Genomic DNA, 23,220 nt, shown 5'->3' on the forward strand with positions numbered 1-23,220 from the left:
ATTTCTCTCCAGATCTCTGCTGAAAATTGGCTTAATTCCAAGTCGGACTTTCCCAGTAAACAAATGTTAAATAAAATACATTGTGTGGGGGGGGGGGGTATGAAGAGACAACCAGCTAAGTCTGCCACACAGTCTTGATTCATACAACCACATAGGTGGAATGCAAATAACAGTATAATGACTTCATGATGGAGAAATGTGTAAGGGGTAAGCAGGTTGAGATGCATAGTCATCAGGCACAAAGTCATGCAGATAGCTATGTCTGAGTATAAAGGCAAACTGCAAACTGTAGCATCAGCATCAAGTTTTGTTCAACAGTGCCTTGTAAACTCAACTCGTAGTCTTCCTCTGGAATGAATCATGTATGCCCACCACCAAAAATGGTACAAGCAGAGTATCATTTCCTATCAGTGCATAGACTAACAGATATGGTATTGCCTTTTCATGAACAAAGACATCATATGGGCATTTGTTGACAAGTGTGGCCAATAGACGGGAAATGGAGAAATGCATAGACTTCCCTCAACTGTGGGTGCCAAGGCATAATGTAGTTCTTACCACATGACTAACTACAACTGCATTTCAGATAGAGTATGGGGACAATTTTAGCATATTGCAAGTGTCAGTCTCTGGGATCACCATCCAAAAGACCCATCACTAGTAGCGTACCCCATGGTTATGTCCTTGGGGCCACTACCCTTTGGCATTTACCTCTCAGAGGTCAAGGCTAATGTTATGGGTTTGTGGCTGGCCAAGTGTGCAGATGACTACAAACTTTGTGCCATCATAAACTCCCCAGAGGATACCAAGATCCTGCAAGAGGGCATGTCCCAAACAAATAGCTGGTGTCAGAAACCATGGCAAGAACTAATTGTCAGGAAATTTATAATAATAATCTTTGAGAGGAATGACTCAGAACTTTTACATTGACAACACACCCTTGAAAACTAATCCTATAGTTAGGGATCTAGGAACCTATGCTGACAATGAACTATCCTTTGATAATCACATATCCACTATAGTAAGGAGCTCCTTTTCAGTGCACAGTCTACATCTAAATAGTATTGTATCAAAATCCAGGGATATAAACATTCCATTGAACTCTGTACTTATTAGACCAATAACTGAGTGTAATGCCACTTTGGAAAGGTACCTGTCAAAACACTAGTCCCAGCTTGAATGACCACAACACTCCCTCATTAAAAACAAACAAAAAAAAATCAAGGGCTTAAATTATAAAAACTGTGCAAACCATCTCAAAGTCTTGTCCCTCTTCTCAGTATCATACAGGCTACTGAAAGGCAACCTCTACCTTGCATATGGAGCTTCATGAGACCGTATTTTGTCAGAACTATTGCACATTCACAAATCCACTGATATCATAAATACCTGCTCAAGGGTTCTCAGTCACTTTAGCAAAATAAATAGAATTTGTTGGAGGGGCAGGATTGTATCATACAGATTACTGCTTCTATGGAACCGTCTTCCTTGCCACATAAAACAAAATATTTCTCTTACTCAAACATAATTTGGATGAAAGGAAGAATAAACCCAAATTCACTGCTGGGTTTAGTACCCCTGTCCCTCATACATTGCAGAAACACATACAGATTCCAACTTATCCTTGTTCAATCCATCCCTGGCTTCTTCATATATGATATATAAGAGCTAAAAACTACCATAACTACAAGGCTAGTCTTCTTAAGATCCTCATATATAAATAGCATAGTAAGTACCAATGAACCTATGACTACTCAAGACATTGCATGATGCATTACTGACACATATGGCGGAGCACATCTGCTTTCCCAAAATTCCATGAGAGACAGACAACACCATCGTGGCTTCTAAAGTATTGTCCATCTCCAAAGCACTGGGAACCATACACTGCACCCATGTGGAAATAAAGGCCCACCTGTTGCTCATGAACAGTGTTACATTGATAGGATGTACTACTATTCATTGAGCTACCAGGTGGCGTGCAACTCAAAGAGAATAATAATCCACATTCTGCACAGCACCTTGTCAGTGCCCATTATTCTCACAGTTAGAATATAAGTCATCTGTATCATTTATTTCTGTATGAAAACATCTCATAGGTCTGCCTAATAAATAACTGTAGGCACACAACCATATAGATAACGTGCACAAAACCCATTTTCTCCATTTCTCTCACTCTTGTCCCTAATTTGTTACATGTAATGCAGGATACCTCTATATGATGCAAATAGAACATGACAACATTAGTGCAACATCACCAATGCCCAAATGATTAAATGTAGTAGAGAGTGTATGTTCAGCTTGCCTGTCCCGGTTCTGTTGACTAGACAAAACTGCAAAAGAAATGCAGTATTCCTTATTATAGCCTTCCAGATGATTGTAACAACATAAATGTTCAATAATATCACCCTACAAAATCTGGTAGGACACCCATAATCCCCTGGATCTTCTACCATCAAAACAGAAAGAATCATTGCTATCAAGACCACATCCAGCATCAATAACAAGGATAGAAACAGACAACCAGCAGTAGCCACAGAAGCAAGGGTAGTGGAGGGGGAACACAGAGCAACAGAGATGGAGATGGGGGCAAAGAATAAGGGTAGTTAGGGTGTAAAATGTAATCTCCTTCAGTACCTGATAAAGCAGATAGATGGTGGTTATCTAGTGAAATAGAAAGGACAGGATAGAACCATCCAGAAAATCCCTGGCACTGAAAAGGCAGTGCAGTCACAGATGTTCCACGCCAGCATGTGGCAGAACTAATAGAACAAGACCTGTATGAAGGTCACACATGAACTGCACTTCCCTTAGTGGCCCAGTCAGCCACAACTCTGGATTGGGCATGGTACCATCACAGCTGCAGTTCATGAGTGAGTAAACATGGTCCAAGTTCAGATATCTTTGGTACTGACAAGGTCTGAGCTATAATTATTAGTGTTAACTGAAAATGATCTGTAAGACATGTAGCAATCAACCCACTGTAATAATTAATAAAAGTACCACGCTCTGTCATGTCCACAGTGACTCTCAAACATGTCACAGAGCACAGGCCAATGTTGTATATCAAAGCACTGCATCCAGCATATACAGACACTGTTAGAAGGATGTATTGCAGATGAAGGCCACAGACATTGCACAACCGTAATGATAAGCGAGAATGACGTGAAAGAATGAAAAAAAATAGATGATGGTGAATATACCAAGAAAGTATAGGGCTTGTCAGGTGCAACAAAAGATAGGCGGCATATGCAGGTATGAAGAAGAGCTGTGTCACATTAACCTCACATGAACTTTAATACTGTCTTTCTGTAATTGTCTTGTACATATAAATATATATATGAGTGTGTGTGTGTGTGTGTGTGTGTGTGTGTGTTTATATATATATATATATATATATATATATATATATATATATATATATATATATGTATGTGTGTATATATGGATCCATATCATATACACGAAAACACACTTAATCAATGACCAGATCACCAAGACCACATCGCCAACACAACACATCCCTGACAAAGTTAAGTATAAGTATTACGGAATGGAATGTATTCCTGTTTCTGCAATATTATTAAAAAACGAAAAGAAACAAGTGTATAGCAGGAGGGAAAGCCCCCTGCACCCCCTTACTTCAAATAATAACTCCAAGATCACACCACATTGCAGAAATGAGAATACATCCCATTCTGCACTACTTACCATTGTCGGTGATCTGCTCTGTTGGCGATGTGGTCTTGATGATCTGGTTGTCGGTTAAGTATGTTTTCGTGGAACTGATAGGTTCCCGTATATATATATATATATATATATATATATATATATATATATATATACTGTATGCAAGGGATGTGATCAGTAGCCATGTCTTTGTATTTTCTCTAGGCTATGCCTGAGGCTACTGCTGCCTTTCTTGGGAGTCTGTGTGAGACAGGGGTGGTGTTGTGCTTGTGCTAATATGTAGCTGTTTCCTGCATCTTCCACAGATCCTGCTGACAGTGACTGCCTATTAATGATGCAGTGCTCTGATATACAATCCTGTTTAGTTCTCTGTGCCATGCTTGGGAATCACTGTGGGGATAAGAGGGTGTGGTACTTCTACTATTGAATTTATTTTTCCATGGTTCGTAAATGCTAGAATTCCAGCTGACTGTTATTGCTTGACTTGAGCTGGATAGACAGAACTATATGCCATTCCTGTGCTGTGTGCCCCACTCCTGGCACACTTCCTGAATGTTTTAATACATGTCCATATCTACCTTATTTTGTGAATGACATTCTTTGCCTGATCATACTTCTTACAGATTATTTGACACTTCTGTGATTTTTGACTGCAAACTCGCATTAGAAAGCCCACTAAAATGTTCAGTGAAGTAGAATCTCAACCAAAATAGAGATATGCCTTACTAGGATCTGCTGGAGATGTCAGTCACAAATAAGTTAACAGCATTTTTCAGGTGCAAAAAAGAATTGAAATATGAAAGTATTGCATCATTAACAAATGAACACCAGAACTATGTTAAGAGCAATTGACAGTTTCCATTTTGTTCCCCTTGTCTGGATTCCAATACATATAAAAAATGCTGTATAGTTACATCCCTAACATCTTTTCCTGGACATAGACAATATTATATACAAAAAAGACTATGCCCTTCTCAAACATTAATATGATATGCCCAGGGATTCATGAAGCTTGTGCCAGATCAGGCATAGCAGTGGAGTTCCAACACCAAATATGGCTGGCGAGTGATCTTATGAGCTGTTTCCTCATGCACTGCCTCCGTACGCTACACCTGCACAGCTCCCGGCCCCTGTATGCTAATTACCTCAGTTGCAGTAGTGTAGCATGCAAATGAAGGTATTTAGTGATCCAGGAAGTGGTGCAGGCGTAATGTAAGCATGCAGAAATGTAAACTGTAAAAAAATGGTTTACATTTTTGCAAACATAAAATTGGAGCCATGACAGCCAGCCAAACACATGTATTATATCGTTAATATATGCCAATGACTAAATATATAGCCATTGGCATAAACAAATGTACAAAATATAAAAAGAACATGCAATTTCATTTTTCGCAGTATCGTGAAGTGGAAGCTCATGGCAGCAGCACGCAAACCAGATCGCAAGAAAAATAGAAACATATAGAATAAAACTGCAATGTTACACATATCATGATATCCCATAATAGTCAATTGCAGGCATGTTACACCACACCGTGGTGCAAGGATTGCTAAGGGGCTGTGACAGTGTTTTGCGTGGTAGCTAGGAATTAGTAGGCAATGCCAAGCAAATGAGAAAAGTAATAGTGAATCACAGATTCCCCGCTGGTGTAAGGATGCACCTCACAGCATAGCGTTATAACACCGAGGTGTGCCCTTGAGATAAAGATGACATCAAGAGAGGGGTGTGTCACCTTTGCTGTAAGCACATTGGAGCATTGCTAATCCGGTTTGCCCGTAGCTAAGCAAAGCTGCTGGATAGGGGTGTGTCGAACTGGCAATAGCTTTGCTTAGCTGAGAGTACACAAGGTAACCGAGTATGCATGTGAACTGAGATAAAAACGCGCTTAAACCCAGTAAACAGGTTTGCGCGGCGTGCACCAGAACTGAAACAGGAATGATATAGGAAAGAAATAAGGAAATGCTGCAGCAGGGAAATTGGAGTACAAATGACTAATTAACACCTAGGAATCTACAGTGGGCCACTGACAACAGCTAACAAGGCTGCAAGCAGCTACCTGCAGAACAGGAAAGGGGAGAGGCTGTACTGCAAAGAAAAGAGTAAAGTGTCACAGCAGAACAAAGTGGATTTGCAGTATATCAGATACAAGACACATTTTGCAACACATGACTGTGTAGGGAAAGTACAAAACAAGAAAGATGGCAGGTAGATGCATGCCTGATAATGGGAGGGTATCCAGGTTTAAACGTGAATTAAAGGGCAACAGATTTATCAAAGCAGGCAAGCATAACTCCACACTAAAGGCCCCAGACTTACAGTACTCACTGTAAAACCCATAATTAAGATACCCTGCAGCTGGAATTGCTGATACACACCCAATGACATCAGCAGCATCCATAGCAAAATAGTATAAAATGTGAAAGCACCTCACACACACTTGTGTATTCCCATACACTCTGCACCATTGGTGTATACAGACAGGGAACTTTTACTATGTACATGTTAGGGGCTGCCATAGCTTTGATCCACCAGCATGTGTTGGAGACTGAAGGTGGTGTGAAGGATAATGCACACAACCACCTCAGGCACCAGAGGAGGAGAAGAGTGTTCAGACCCAGGGTAACCTACCAGAGGTTACATGATCTGGAGATAGTAGAGCATTACAGGGTGGACAGGGACACCCTACAGCAACTTGTGGTGCTGTGACGGCCACGCCTCAGAGCCAGAACAAACAGAGGGGAACCCATTCCAGTGGATATGAAGGTATGTGTAAGCCTGAGAATACTAGCTACAGGTACCTTTCAAAGGCCAACTGGGGATATCATGGGGATCTCACAGGCATCAGCATCCAGGGTACTTTACCAGTTCCTGGATGCTATGTTACCACATGCCAATGAGCACATTTACTTCCCCCAAACACAGGAGGAGTTGGCCAGCAATATGCGTCTCTTCCACCATGTGGCAGAATATCCGGAGGTACTGGGTGCAATAGATTGCATGCACATAATCATCAAGTCACCAGCCGGTGAGCAGGGTAGCTGCTACATAAACCACAAGGGATACCCCTCCTTCAACTGCCAGGTCATGTGCAATGCCCAGGGCATTATCATGGATGCATGTGCTGGCAGCCCTGGAAGCTATCACAACTCCCACATCTGGCATGCCTCACAGCTGTATCAGGTATTTGCCAGGAGGGACATCCCATATGGCCACCTGGTGGGGGATGCTGGCTATGCACTGGAACCGTGGATGATGACTCCCATCAGAAATACACACACACCCATACAGGAATGCCATAATGAGGCACAAGCACAAGCCAGAATCATCACAGACCGTGTGTTTGGGATGCTTAAATCGCAGTTCCATTGCTTGGACATATCTGGTGGAGCCTTGCAGTACTCTCCAGGCATGTGTGCCCACATCTTCATAGTATGTGCCATGCTACACAATATGATCCTGCGGAAACAGCTGCAGCAGGGACAGAATGGTGAAGGACTTCACAGCCCACCACCATTGCCCAGGGCCTCACAGGTACAGAGGTACTTAGACCACAAACACCCTGAGCCAGCCCCATAGGCAAACAGAGGCATGCCCTGTATGCCCATGCCTTGGCAAGGAGGGAACGTATAGCACACACAGTGACAGTGTAGGCACCTAGGGACTGACATCTTTCTCCACCTGCACACACGGTAAAAATGGATGGCACACACAAAAGACTATCTGTAAATTGTCATGTATAGGCAGTCTACTGTGTGCATCCAACATAAGCAGCCCTCAACTATTGCACACACAACAGCTATTGGCACAAGGTAAGTCAACACCTGAACAGTAAATTAAGTTATCAGCATGTGCTGATACTGTATGTATAGGCTCATAGGTTCATAGGTAGGTACTTGGTTAACTGCCTGAGTGCATTCATAAGCCTAGCCAAAATGTGTCAGCTTTTGCCACCCCATTAATTCATTAACTGTCCCTTTGTGGAGCAGAGCCAATGGCAGCATCCCTGGGGTGTATCTACTGTTCCCCATCCACTCTTCAAGGTTTCTCTTGAAGAGTGTTAGTGAGGGGCTCTGTATAATGTAATTAGGGATGTTGTTCCAAAGTATGGGGAGTTTCTGTGACAGGAATCCATCCCTCCAGCATCTTCCAGTTATTGTTGTGGCAAGCTTCTGCTCACTACAGCGGGTGGCTCACTGTGACATGGATTCCCATAGGTGGATCATATCCATTAAGCCTGAGTTTGACAGGGCTTTGTTGGCCAACAGTGATCATCTCCGAGTAAACAAGATGCCACTGAGTAAAGTAGGAGTTTATTCAGTCTGGCTGCATAGGACATATGTTTGAGGCCAGTAATCTTCTTGGCGAGGTACATTCATGGACCTTTCAGCTGTTGGATGTGTCTTCTGAGGTACATCCCAAATGGGTTACTATACTCTATGATGGGACTGATGACTGATGAGTAAAGGGGCACTATAACCTCAGTATGTCTAGATGCAAACCCTTTAATAATCAGATTGACTGCACAGAAGGATGTCCTAACTACTTTGGAGATATGATTGTCAAAGGAGAGATCACTATCTACCTTAGTCCCCAGATATCCTTTTACCTCATCTGTATTAAAGTGGCTGCCACTTATGTGTTAATATGTGGGTGCTTATTATTCCACAGTGGAATGACCATGCAGTTGTGGCACTTAGCTGGTGGCCATGACTTTGACACCCTGTGCTGGTCTATGTGAGGCCCCTTTTAGGATGTCTGTGTCAGCTGGACTGTCAAGTATGGCTCCCAGTTTGCAGTCCTTGCCAAACATGGTCTGCCGTAGTCCATCTGTGTTTGCCTGTACCTCTGAGAAGTATATGCCAAACAATAGGGGTCCCAGGACTGATTCCTGTGGGATACCAGTCATGACTGGTTAAGAGTTGGACTTGGAGAAGTCTAGTCGTACCATGTGGGTTCTGTCTGTAAGCCTGTTGGCAACCCATCCTGTGATGTATGAGTGTATGTACAAGCTGGTGAGTTTATCAATAATACCTGAGTGGGGAATGGTGTCAAAAGCCTTGGCGAGGTCCCGGTAGTATTTCTGAACCATCTCTCCCCTCATCTAATGTCTTGGTGACTGTCTGTAAGACGTCAAACAGGTTCAGTAGGCATGAACTGCACTCAACCAAGCTGACCTGGGTTGGGTCAAGTGTTTGGGGGTTACCAATGCCTTTGTTAATGAGTGCCATGAGGGTGCGCTCCATAGCTTTGCAAACTAGGCTAGTCAGGCTTATGGGGTGGTAGTTACCATGGTCAGTTGTGTTTCCACCTTGGTGGAGTGGAATAACCGTTGCCACGTGTCATTGTATGGGCATGTAGCCTGTGGAGAGGCTGAGGTTGAAAAGCTTAATTAGGTGGGTGGTCAATTTGTCTTGTAGTGTTTGCAAGATGCAGTCTGGAACACCATCTGCCTCCATTGATGCTGTGTATTGCTGTTAGAGAGGGCCATTTCCACCTGTGTGTCTCTGCTCTCTGGGATACTGTACTTCTCGGTTATTGTGGGCTCTTTAGGGGTGATGTTTGCACTGAATTTATCTGCAAGGATGTCGGCGATATCAGTAGGGTCAGTATATTTTGAGCTATATTGCACCGGCACAGTGCAAATCTGTGTGTTACCACTTAGATCCTTGACATAGTCAAAAAAGGCTTGGTGGTTATCTTTCGAATCCTTGCATATTTTCCTGTTGATGTTAGCCTTGGATGATTTCATGAGGGACCTACATTCCTTACTAATACTGGTCATGGATGTCTGCCCTTCTTGGGATTTGCTGTTTTTCTGGACTACTGTCCTACTTCTGTTATAGCCTATTTATTGCAGGGGTCCACCAGACTGGTGTCCTTGTATAGGAGGAGTGAGTCTTGGTTTACCAGTGATGGCATGATCCATACATCCTTGTAGGTGCTTATAGAGTGCATTTGTAAATCTGTCTGTATCTTGAGCAGTGTTTTCCCTTAGCGTGGGGGCTGCAACCCCCCACCCCCACCCCTGTCTCTAGTATTGTGAATTTAGCTGTAGGAAAGGTATACACTGTGGTTACTGTGGGTGGGGGAGATGTTTTGGTGTGGAAACAGTGAATAGTTCATGGTCAGATTTGACCAGTGACCAGTTTACCTCCGCTGTGGTGCACCTGTCACCCAGGTTGGTGATTACCACTTCTAGTATGTTTCCACCCCATTGTTAGGGAGTTTACCATAAGTTACAGGGCATATGAGGTGATAAATTCCAGGAAGCGCTGGGCCTAGAAGTTAGTACTAGAGTAAGTTTCCCAGTTAATGATAGGGTATTTGACATTGACCAATACCAGTGTGTGTGGTAGGACTGTCATGTTTTCCACTGTCTCCAGGTAAGTGAAGTGGTGGTCCTGGGTCATAGAGGATGATCTGTAGCAGGCCACAGTTTGCATTGCAGTTGTGGGTGATGTTAGCTGTACATGGATGATCTCAGAGGTATCATGCTACCCCACTCACCTGGATGTGTAGGTATCCCTGATGAATATGGATACACCCCCTCAATGTCTGTGTCAGTCCATGTTCTGTGTCTGAAATGTGTGGCATGGGTTGTAGTCTGGTAGTGCTGGTGTGCTCTCAGGAGCCTTAAAACAGGTCTGCTACTGCACAGATGTTAACGTTGTCCATACTGAGGAGTGCTGTGAGTGCGTGCATGTTGTGATCACAACCTCTGGAGTTGAGTAGCATAACCCTCATTGATTCTGGTATTGTGCTGTTTATGGAGGTGGGATTCACCTTTGAGACTTCCCTAAAAAAGGCACCATGGGGGCGCAAATAGCCTTGGCCAGTATTCCAAAGCCTAAGGCTGATACATAAGCCGGTATGGTAGTGCTGCATGCATGTTTCCAATCTGTGCTTGTTTCTCATCTTTCCTGTAGGTAACCTACTGGTAGGCATTAGAAAGCCTTAAACCTATACTAGTCTTCTAGCTTCCAAGAAAGGCTTTTGGAGTGATTAAGTATCAATGTTCTGTATGTTCTTGCTGTACTTAACAGTTTTCTGACTACATGGTGATATTTCACTGTATATTGTGATCTGAAAGCTCTGTTTATTCACATATTATGGCTGTGATGGCCTGCACTTTAGAGGTCCACAGATAGGTAGTAGGCTATCTGCCTAAGGGCAATTAGAAGCATTGCTACAGTGTGTTGGCTTTCTCTGCACCATTGATGAAGTAACTGAGCCTCTGTCAAGCATAGCCAAGGAAGTAATTCCAGGCAGATTTCCCAGAAGCTGTTGAAAACTGGGGTGGTAGATGGTGATAGGGGCACTTACTGATCTAAAGCGGGCATGTTAATGTGAAAAATCAACACCATTCAATTTCCCCAACAGGTCTTGCAGCTATAAAACTGGAGGGGCACCCCCACCCCCTGGATGTATGGTTCTGAGACACATGATCCCAGGGGTGTATATTCTGTTACCCATTCACACATCAAGGTTTCCCTTGAAGTGTGTCAGTGAGGGGCTATGCCTAATGTAGTTAGGAATGTAATTTATAGTCTCTCACTTCATTTGCTATATGTTTTTATTTCAAAAGTAAGTGAAGCTCAGTGGTTTGAGCCACTCCGCCCTTTGCTTGGCCTAGCTTACACATAGAAATCATCTAAACAGGAAATCGGCTGAAGCAACATTAATGTCAATAGTGTAATTGTTACAGCATTTGCATAGTATCTGTGCATTCGAGGTTCAAATCCCAATAAAGTCAGGGATGTTTATCATGTTAAAAAGTATGCCTTAACCACAGCTTGCATATATAGGTAGTATTCATCAGTATAATAAACATTTGAAACACCCTTATAAATCCATGTGTGCTGGAGAGTACAGTTAACAGAGAATGTAATGTTATGTAAGCACATAGTGAGATGTTACTTCACTGAAATGTATATATCTTGAGTAGTTAGCAGATGTGGCTGTGTTTGCGTGCACAGGTTATACATTTTAAAGTTTGGTTAACTGTTTAACTGCTGTTTTAATGTCACACAAACACTTTTAAACATGCTTACAACTGCTTAAACGTGCCTTATTCTGGAGTAAAAACCTTTTTAAAGCATTGCAGGTGTTGAACCCTGGACCATGCACACCATTGTCATGGGACTTACTAAGCCATATGTGCTGTATTCATGTTTCTTGGTCTTTAGACTACACCTTATACTATAGGCATTTAACAGTAGTGACCACAAATGGGACAGTCACTTTGTGTACATATGTACAGTACATTGTAATGTACTGTAGTTTGTGAATCAACATATACAAGTCTACATATGTATAACTGTTACAAATTAATACTAAATATATATATATATATATATATATATATATATATATATATATATACGTTAGTGATGTCTGCACATAAATAAAAAAACATATATATATATATATATATATATATATATATATATATATATATATATATATATATATACAGTTACATCGATAGCCATATATATATAAACATCTATGAACACAATGCGTGACACAGAAGCAATCCAAAGGAATTGAAGTGTACACAAAACACATGCAGCTCTGGTATTATAACTATTAGTATTAACTTAATTCACCATAGAAGGGATGGTTGTTGTGTATGTGAAGATTGGGGTGGGGGAGGAATGATGGGTAATGAAATCATGCATCAAGGAGAGCCGGTGTTGGATGATCAATAAGTGAACTGGAGGAGTATATATAGAGTATGGGGACAATATAAAAAGGACACAAAACAAGAACCATTCTCATCCATAATGCACCCTGTCATGTCACTTTGCAACACCTAATTCCACAAACATATGAACATTAACATGTATCATACATATGTACACCAACTGACTGTCACATTTGTTTTCAGTAGTGAGGAATGCCTGTAGTAAAATGTATATTCTAAACACCATATCATTTGTACATATCTCAGATGCCTTAGTGGTAAAGTCTGTGACTGTGATGTTTATGGTAGTTCAAGAGCTGTTTATTTTGAGGTCCAGAATAAGGGCTGTTGAATGCAGGTGGATTAAAGCACTTTTAAGCAGTTGTAAGCGGGTTTGCACGGGTTTGCGCGATGGTAAGTGGCACTTAAACACGGTTAAATGGATAAGCACTTTGCAGGTTTAACCTTTGCTTAACGTCGCACTGTCCATGGGCAAACTTGCTTACAACCGCTTAAATGTGCGTTATTCACTCTTTCCCTACAAGTGCCTACTCTGAGAGTTAAAATAATAACCCCTTCCAGGAATTAGAACCCATAACCCTGTACACCATCCTCAGAGTAACCTAACACTAAGCTACCTGAGATGCACCTATGCCAGTTGTGTTTCCAGGCAGGTTAAAATACAAAAGGGAGGATTGTGTGCGGAAATAGGACAAACCACCATGTACCCAATGAAAGGTGTATGCTATATATATATATATATATATATATATATATATATAAAAAGAGAGAGAGAGAGATACATAGATATATGTCGATATATAGAGATATACATATATATGCAGATATATAGATAGGTTAAAAACATCTACACATCTATGGAGGTACAGATAAACATATGCAATAATATATGTTATATATCTATATCTATATACATATACCTATATATATATATATATATATATATATATATATATATATATGTGTGTGTGTGTGTATGGTTTACTGTCATATTTTCGAAGCGAACTCCATCGACTGCACTTTTGTCGAACACTGAAATTAAAAAATGGTGATGTCGAACAGCAAAAGCCAAGCTAAGAATGGTTTTAACATGGGTCAAGATATATGGTCACTGTTATTGCCAAACTACAAACCTCTCCCCTATCTCGACCCATGTTAAAACCCGTTCCTAGGTTGGCTTTTGGTATTCGACATTACCGTTTTCGAATTTCCGTGTTCGACAAAAGTGCAGTCGACGGAGTTCGCTTTGAAAATATGATAGTAAACCATCTATATATATATATATATATATATATATATATATATATATATATATATATATATATATATATATATATATATATTATATATATATATATATATATATATATATATATATATACACATACAAACATACATGTGTGTATACAGCATCTGAAGTGTTCATATCTGAGTATAACATGGACCATAGCAATCACACATTCTGCCCCCCCCAAACAATATGAACATAACATATGAAGAGTATATGCCAATACACTATTACAAATATGTTCTATGGACACAGTCACCAACACAACTACAATGACTGCAAATATCCATGACAGAAATACACAGACAGCTTTCATTAACAAAACTTTATTACATTCCGATGTATTGCCAAAAGGATTCAAGGACTAACAGTACCTGCATGCTATACAGGAAGTATTTAACAGTGCCTTACTGAATCAGCCTGCAATTACCATAGTATTAGTCCACTAAGGGATAGGTGTTCACATAGGGAAAGAACCCCCCATACACATATAGAAGATGTATAAAAGTGGTTCCTATACACCTGCATCTGCTATGTACACCCACCAACATCTCCCCCACACCCAAACTAATTACAACAATACATGCTGTCATACCATAACCGATTATTCACCCACTGTACAACATCTGCTGAAACATTAACATATCTGGACGCAGACACACTAACATGCCCCTATGTGAAATAGTTGCTGTTATACAATGGAACAGCTGCTGATGTTACAGGGTTTGTTTGAACTATTCCTGTTTCAGAGGGTTGAAAAGTAATTACATCAGGAAGTGTTACCGAGTACTGATTATCAACACAGCATGATACACATTAACACCAAACTAAAGATGTCTGGTAAGCACACTATAAACCCCCTAAAATTATATGCATAGCCATGCAGCCTTGATCTGGTCAAACATCCTGGCCAGACTGAAACATACGCAGAAGTATTAGGTACAGACAAACCCTGTACAAGTAGCAATGTTCAGAAATATAACAGCAGCACTCACATTTAGACCAAATCCTCAAGGCATTACACATAATATAGTAGTGCTTGTCTCCATACAGCTGTTGCTATAGATTTCAATCAACACTTCCAGGCTGTCTTCCTCACAAGTAAGGCAAAGGGACAATGCCCAAGTGGAGAACTCAGTTATACTCCACTGTTGCCATGTTATTGGCTAAGGCAGTAGCTGCACAGCTGATGTGCATGTAATTAACTACTTAGGAACACCAACTGGTTATCAGGATAGCACGTTACTGATCTCTAACTATAAATGAATGCCTTGTCACACATTCAAACCATCTGTATCTACATGTAGAACAGTACAAAATACTGAAACACAAACCGAAAACGAGTAATATACCTGTCAATAACACCTCCAATTACTAAGAAGGTATGTATAACATTTAGTATGTCTGTGTATGTAGTACCTGTTCTGTAAGAATTACAGTGTAATCAATGCATATAGTGGAAATATCTATCTTGCAATGATATATTCTTGAGCAGTAGTAATGCTTGTAGTATTCTATGCGTGTACTGCTGTAGGTCACAAGGCAAACTCCTCATACACCACAAGGGATGATATATATGGGCTTGAAACTCACCATTTCTCTTCCAGCCACTGTCAGTGTCAGGGTTGGTCCAACAAGTATGTGCTATAACAGGTGATAGTATATGTCAATATATTGCAACAGTAGACATATGTATGGGTGTATAAGTAAGATGAACATACCCAAGGGGGGACTTACTGTGCAAATATGGTTTGCATTGTGGGATATTGTACCAATAACTGTGTAATGTACAGTATTTTAGGCAGATTTGTATTCCATTTTACATAGCATTTCTGTTATGTTATGCAAACATTAGTTATGTCTATTGGCAATTACAATACTTAATAACAGGTTACATATGACTTGTATTCATCTGACAGTTTAGCAGCATGATAGCAAAGATAATTGGAAGAGCTAGGTAACTATCCATGCACATAGCACATGTAATAGCCACCTCTCTAGTATCATTTGCAAGCAATAACAGCTATGCATGTGTACATGTTATGCAAATGTGTAGTGACCCTTGTTACAGGGCTTGGCCAAATGGCTATGTGCACACCTACATAGAATGGATATTGAGAGTAGAGACACACTGGTCGAACTTTTAGGTTTGTGTAGCCTAACCTCTCATTGCCAACCTAACAGCTGCTTGCAAATACTGTATGTAAGGTAGTGCACAGTACTGGTAATGAAACAGGTTGCATATCATCTTTAAATCCAGTGTAACATCTGCAGTAGGAGTGTAAGATGTAGGAAACTGCTGCCCAAGTGTAATAGCTGCTTCATCGGTGATGGCTTACACTATCTGATTATATCCTGATCATGTTGATAGTGGCAGCAGAGTCTATTGATACATGACCCTGGGGAGTGGGTGTCTGTGCCCAACAGATCTCATGGTTCTGGTGGATATGTGAGTATATACCCAGAAAAGGAAACAGACCTATAGACACTTGCATCATCTGTAATCAACTATCAGGATGTGATGTGCTCCTCAGAGGAGGATTGCTGTTAAAGGTAGCTACTATGTTTCTGTAATAGCCAGTGTTGTCACGTCCATAACACAAGTAATTACTTGTGAGCATCACTGTCTAAAACATCTTCATAAGCAATAAGTACACTAAATACAGTACTTGGTACTTGTAGTACTGAATGCTCATACAGGCATGTCCACTAGTCAGCTACTGGTGTTTACTAATGTCAGCTTTGTGTATGTGGCCATCCTGGGGGAATGTAATCTCTATGCCATGTACACTGCCAAACCCACCTAACACCACACCCCACACATTGTCTGGGATGACGCTATGAGGGTAAGCTGGAAGGCAGTCCAGTCTACAGCCATGACTGAACTGGACAGTCATGAGGTGTAGGTTAACACATGCATCTCATCATCACAACCAACACATACCCTTACCAGAACACAGTAAGGACTCCCACACATACTACCAGAAATCACACACATTCACAGAGTCTTCTAAGTATCTGGCCAAGCAAGTGACCTCCCAAGCTGGAATAGACAGAAAACAAAATACACAAACTGTATGACATAGTTTGCATAATTGTGCCACACCTCAGAACACGTGGCTGTAAACATGCCCAACAGTACTCATTTGTGAATGCAAACTCTAGCACTATGTTACACACCAAGCTATACGAGGGCAAACATAATGTCAGCTGCCTGTCTGCCATGATTAGCCACATACCCATACACTCAGACCACCTTTTGAACTATACACATGGCCCTGGCATATTCCATGTTGTTGTGCAGGACCTGTGATGCAGTAGCTTGGACTGCATGGAAACACACATGTAGGAACTGTCAGGTCTTGTAGTCCATGCAGGTATGTCCCAAGGCCTGGGTAGCATTCTGCCATTGGCCAGAATGATACTGCAGTACAGGGACAAAATGATTGTATTCCACAATTGTCTAATGTACTGGTGCAATGCAAAGGGTATCCAGTATCTCTCTGCCTGGGATAACATGGTTGGCAGGCCAGGATGCTTTGCCAGACAGGGCCTGCACCTGTCACCCCTGGGAATCTGGATACTGGCTAGGACTCAAGCTTCCTCTATAGTGCCTTCATCATGCAAAGTTCAAGTGGAAGTCCACTGCTGTAACAGGGACAGCCAAGCAATAAACTGTGGGTCTCGCTACTCAATGATACATTTCAGAAACTCAATATGGACTCACTTATGTCAGTCCTTAACATGGAGAACATATCTGTGCAGTGAAATATGGTTCAATGCTCCAGAGAGCACACCTGTATGACCATGTTATAACAAATACCTCACCTCTTGCCCATTATCCTTTATTGGAACACACAGGCCACATGTGTGTCCATATTCCTGAAGAATATGTACACCCCCGCGCTAGTTGCACTTGCATAACTTCAGATGCATTATTCTGAGCAACTACCTTTGTGCCAAAGTGGAATCAAAATTGCACCTTGCAACAGATCACCCACCATGCCTCAGAATTCCCAACTGTCATATTGTGCTGTAATGGGGAATATTAGGTTTGAGACAGAAAACCATAACAATGGCTACTCTCAACTATTCCATTATGAATTGGGAAGACCTCTCATGTACCAACACCTGCACTCAATGCATGTTAGATTTCATCAACCCCAATAACCTGGATCACCATAGTCACACAAACACGGCTAACAGTATGCTACGCATAGTCAGTCTCCAAAGCCAATGCTATGCTTCTCAAAGCAAAGTGGTGACTGTAATGGCACCCATGCAGATGGACAATGCATGTGCAAATGCTGAATCCTATACAAATGAACTTTAAGCACTCACATAAGCGCAGTGATTGTGCCATTGAAACAGAACCAAGATTCAACCAAACACAAACAAGAAGGCAAACTGGTGGTACCCTGCCTTAAAGAGTACCACAGAAGGTAGTAACTGTTGCAAGAGTGAATATACATGAGTGGTGGTGATCCCTAGTCAGCCTCAGTAAGATGCAGATACACCATATAAAACCACACAAAGCTACTGTGAAACTAATCAGCCACATATTATGAGGCCAACCACAGAGCATTCCATAGCTGTGTCATGAATTGCAATGGCAACAACAAGACCTGCCATGCTTCACAGCACTATGGCATGGGAAGTACTGCAGCTACAGAAATAGCACCTGTTCATCCAGATCGGGTCTTGGAGAACCTAAACCCACTCCCACCTCCCCCCCAACAGGTACACATATTTATGTATCCATGTACACTACAGAGCCTCTGCAAAAACAACTATGCAGGTACAAGCTGCACTCTCTAAAGCCATACATACAGCTTTCCTGGGACCTGCCAAGATCTCAGAGTGTATCCTACAGAAATGTCAGAACAATTTGTTCTCCACATACACATCATGTTCAATAATAGCTCCATGTCAGGCTGTGTACACACTGAATGGTGCACAGCAACAGTTATCACATCCCGCAAAGGGGTAGACACCACTGATAATGGGAAATAGTGCACTACAAACCTGCTGAGTCTGGTCTGTAAGGCCATGAACCGTGATCAACTTATTTGATGTAGTCAGTACAGATGTAGATGACAGTAAGGTTGATTCACACAGCATATCATGACCTTGCCAGGTCTTAAAACACCATCACCCATACTGTGTTCCAGCTACACTCAGTATACTAGATGTATATTCCTATGCCACAGGAGTGGTTGGCAACTGGACTGCTGGCAGAACCAACACTACAGAAGGTGTCTGACTAATACACGCACATCAAACCACTGCCACCTAGAGTAATACGGGGTTAATTCCTGGTATTCCCCCTCTTTGTTATCTATACTACACAGACTAACATAGAAGGCATCTGCCTATTGATGTTTGCAAATGCTTTTGCACTAAGAGCAATAGTTGACTCAACGTGTGCTGCGGTCAACATACAGAAGGGCCTTTGTGGGTCGATGTGTGGTGTGTGATGAATGGCCACACTCTGACAGCTAAGTATTGCATTGTTATCCCCTATGTTAAACACACTGTACCTATGAACTACCCCCTAGGCAGTGGCCAACATAATGGAAACTGTGTGTGTATGGGATGCAGCTGGACAGTAGTCTTTCCTTTGATAGTTACTTTACCACACCAGACACGTAGTCATATGTGGCACCCCTAATTATGACAGTGTGCCATCCATGAATATAGAGATCATTGTTCAGCCATACTCAACACTCATGTGACCCATAATAGATCACATATCTCCTTTAAGGGTTATTGACTATGTTCAGATGGCCTACACTGGCCTTTCCAATCCCTAGCTCCACTATGTAGCATGATGCCTACCCTGAATAAAGCCATGTCCAACCCAGAGATTTTGGACATGCTACACTTATGCATTCTGATTTCAAATAAACACATACTACATGGACATCCACCTTTCTAGTACAAGGATCACAACATGCCTGACAGATCTCTGTCCCATACACTTTACATACTCCTGCCATACTATGCATCCCTGTCCAGCGAAGCTGCACATTGCCCCTCTTTGTGACATGGTGTGAGGACCACATGGCAAATATATCAGTACCCCTGTGGATCAGTTCTGTGGCACTGCCTGAACTGGCCACTGAAACCTACTTGTCTGTTGGCTACAGCTAGGTAACCTTTCAGCCTAGGCTCATAAATGGCCCAGAGCATATTGCCTACTAGTTCACTATGCCCATACATGCTATAGTTGATATCCAACCCTGCAAATATCATCAGGCTAGCCATTTTCCCATGTGTTTCACATGTGCAACATGGGCAATACATGGCAGAATGCTAAACAGCTGTACAGTACCATGTAGCTGTAGATGGCAACACACATACATGTAAAACTTTCTGTAAGCAAGTCTGCAGGGTCACAGATCACATCCCTTAAGGCTGTGTATGACTATATATGTGACATATACACATCATTAAGGTCTATTGCATTAATGTGAACACATCCAGGCATGTGCTGATAGGTAAAGGCACCAGCAGAGGCAAACAGATATGCCCATATCAAGACATTCACATAGAGTATGAGCAATGTCATCACTTGACACACACATATATGGTGATAACATCAAATCACCAGTAAGTGTCAAATGTGTCTGAGTTAAACATGTCAGTGGTGTTAGTGTCATGTAGATTTGCAAAAACATATTTGTAATCTTAATAAATGTAATACACATGTATATTTAGCTGTACTTCTGTACTTCTCTGTGAGTTACTGTGAACTGTCTCCATCATTATGTCTTCCAGGTATGCCGCATGCCAGGCTGCCACCGTACACCCACTTGGAGGATGAGGTCCTCATCCCATACCTCCTCGACAACCATGTAACACTCTTCAGCCATGTTCCACAGGATACACAGCAGCGGGATGCCCAGTGGCAGGAATTCCGCAGGAGGGTAAATGATGTTGGCGGCCACAACTGCACCTATCAGCAGGTGCACCGACACTGCACAGACCTCATAAGATGGGCGAAACAGCATGCTAATGCAATAGCCAGAGAACAAGGTGCAACAGGTGGGGGGCCACTCACCCAGCCCCCACTCACATGTACCAAAGAGCTACTGGCCAACCTGGGGACACCTGCAGACCTCCATCCACAAGCTTTAGCTGGTATTCTGGAGGTGGGTGTCACTCAACCACAAATCCTGGAGTTGCCTGGTAAGTCACTACTGCACATATAACACACCTATATTTCATATAGTTACTTGTGTTACTGTAAAATATGTAATGTAACATCATATGCAAGGCATGTATGCACACATGCCTCATACTATAGTCTGCTACTCTATGTATGCACAGATGTGCATACTCCATAGTATAGTCTATTGTACTGGATTATGTGCTAACATGGACAGTGCACCCTGTAGCTATCACACAGGTGTGGATAATGATCTCACTGCTGTGACACTCCTATTTAGGTACCTCTGGTGTTTCACAGTGGCACCAGCCTGTGCAGGTGAGATTGTTATTTACCAGGCTTGATAATGCACAGATCGTATTAATTGCATGCTATCTGCCATGTGGCTATTTAACACACGTACACATAATGTATGGTGGTCCTGTTAAATGCATCACAGTGGTTACCCATGTGGAATGACTGAAGACTATATGAAACACCTACACTAAACCTTACATACTGTCATTGCAGGATGTATGGACAGCTGTGATTACAATGGTGCAGGTGTGGTTCACTGTAGGGACAGGTATTTCAGATCAGCATTACACATGTGGGGAATACAGACAGTACTATACTGAGAGCATATGTGTGCAGACACTCTAAATGTGTTGGAGCTGGAGTATGACCAGCCCACAGGATTCAGGTTTGTGGATTATACCCGTGCTATAAATGTCACACAATGTGATGTGCTATCTGACATGTCCATGACATGTAGTGGGCTGACTGCAACACTGCTCAGCTATCCTGCAAAACGTATCTCACATCCCAAACATTCCACCCTTTGTCTGCATAACCATGTCCTCAGTGGAGCATATGACATCTATGGGTGTATGTCTTATGGGATAACACTGACATGTGACATAGATGCCCATTACAACCATTGGACAAAACATCTGTAAACATGGCCATGGAGAATGGCCAGAGGCATGAAGCAACACACACAGTAGAAGTGATGTACATGTGTGTACACCCTGTTGTACATTGGCTTGACACAATACAACTATGGCCTGTGTGTAATGATGATATTGCACATTTGAAACACTAAACATCATACAGGCCTGTGTACAGCTTGTGTAGGCATGACATCAAAAACACCACATAACATGTCTTAAACATCTTGAGTGTGTTGCGACATGAAAACATTCACTTATACAGTATCCAAATACATATATGTGTTGCACAACATACACATACAACCACAGCAGGCCACAGATACAGTACATTCACCTTGCTGGTGTCAGACATCACTGTCATGCTTGCTACTCATGTGTGTGAGGTACACAGATGGCATGTGGGACATGGAGTACTGCTAAGTTAGCCATGTCTGGGCATAGTTGCCAGGCATCTGTAATATGGTTGCAGATGTGCAGGGATGTCATCTGTATACCCTGCAGTGACATGGGTCACATTCCACATTAGATATGTATTGTATCTGAACACAGTCATGGCTATGAACTGTGTCTGTAACTCACACTGTATAGCAATAGTGAAGCCACATGATGCCCTGCAATGGCTATGCACATCATATTTGTAGGATGGACTGACAACATGGCATCAGCTGAAGGTCCATGTTAATATAACACGTCCCTGCATTGGGACACCATTACCTTAATGTATATTTGAAAGGACACCATTGTGTTACACATGTATGCATGTCATTCAACACATCAGCAGAAGACATTTCATACTACATGTGATTGGCAAGGTCATATGCTACACATCAGGCTGGTGTACTGTTAACCTTTGCTGGCCTGTGGCACCACTGCAAAGTAGGGACAGCCATGTCAAACATGTGTGTACAGCAACATACACATTGTCTGTAGACTCAGCTCAGGGGTAGGCAAAATAATGTTGAACAGACATGCACTGCTCTGGGGGAGATATGCAAACTAGGGTCCAGGCAAACATAGTATTCACTGCACATTCCCTTCTGCACATGTTCTCCTCACACATAGGGACAGTGGTCAACACAAAGCATCAGTGGCAGATGAACAAAGGTCAGCAAAGGTCTGTTAACATGTGGGGTATGTTGCACAAAACATGGCAGTGTGGTGTATAGTGCATGCATTGTGTTGCAGGTATGGGGCATAAGCTACTAAGACAAATGGTGCAACCCAGGGATATATGCTAACTACTACTATAAATGTGTAAGGTGCATGCCTTCTGCTCTAACACATGCATGCATGCTGTTGTGTGCAACTCAGGGATGTATGATAACTACCACTATAATTGTCTAAGCTGAATGCCATCTGCCATATCACATGCATGTTGCATGCCGTTGGGTGCCATAGCATGTGTCTGTGTGTCTGTCTTTGTGTGTATGT

The sequence above is a fragment of the Protopterus annectens genome, chromosome 5.part1 (genome assembly GCF_019279795.1).
Source record: "Protopterus annectens isolate FY-2018-M chromosome 5.part1, PAN1.0, whole genome shotgun sequence".
NCBI lineage: Eukaryota > Metazoa > Chordata > Ceratodontiformes > Protopteridae > Protopterus > Protopterus annectens.